The sequence below is a fragment of the Prionailurus bengalensis genome, chromosome C1 (genome assembly GCF_016509475.1).
Source record: "Prionailurus bengalensis isolate Pbe53 chromosome C1, Fcat_Pben_1.1_paternal_pri, whole genome shotgun sequence".
Lineage (NCBI taxonomy): Eukaryota > Metazoa > Chordata > Mammalia > Carnivora > Felidae > Prionailurus > Prionailurus bengalensis.
This window is the reverse complement of record NC_057345.1, coordinates 88,808,392-88,809,323: the sequence shown is the minus strand read 5'-3', so window position 1 is coordinate 88,809,323 and position 932 is coordinate 88,808,392.

The window sequence follows — 932 nt, the reverse complement described above, 5'->3', positions numbered from 1 at the left end:
GGAAACAGAGAAATACCGCGATAGAGGGTCACTTTCTCGCGAGACTTGCATCCGCGACGGATGTCTCTTCCGAAACCGGTTTCTAAAAATGAAGAACTAGGTTCCAAACGAAGGGAAAGCAAAGTGGTTTTAAATTACAGGTAGCTAATGAAGGTATTAAAAAAAAAAAACAAAAAACCTTTGCCCTAGAGAAGCGTGAGGATTTAAAAATGTATCAAATAAGGAATGAGGGGCCCCAGTCGCGTGAAGGGGAAAGAACGTAAACCCAGGGAATGAAAGAGCAACCGCCGCGACAGCACAGGCGGGGAGCAAGACGGGACGCGGCGCTGGCCTGGGCGGGAGCTGAGCTCACTGGATTCCTGTTTCCTGGCCAATCGCGAAAGCGTATTGACTGGCTGGCGGCGGGGGTGGGGGGATGGGGGTGGGGGTTGCTTACAGTCTTGGAAGAGTAAAACCTAAAGATAGCATGCTCTTCCTTCAGTAAGTGCATTTAGAACTCAGTTTAAGGAACAAAAAGTTAACAAAGAAATGTGTTTTGTTTTCTTGAATCATCGTGCATATAGCAGCCTCATAGGCTCTGGCCACTGTTTATATCACGGAATTGGTGGCCTCTAGGGAGATATACTCTAATAAATGTAAATAAATGATTATATAGATAAAGCGATATATCTTCACGTTTAATCCTCATAACAACTCTAAGGGGGTAGATACTCATTTCGATTTTATAAGTGAGGACGTTGATGTACAGGGGGCATTGATATACAATGAGGGCATTGATGTTTAAGTTGCACAGCTAGTAAATGGCAAAGCTGAGATTCGACCCTGTTAGCGTGACTGGCGTTACACTTTGATCCACTATCCTGCCTAGTTTCTGAATGTAGTGAGGGAAAGATCATCCCAAGAAGTCGATCAGAAATCTTCCTCACTGATTT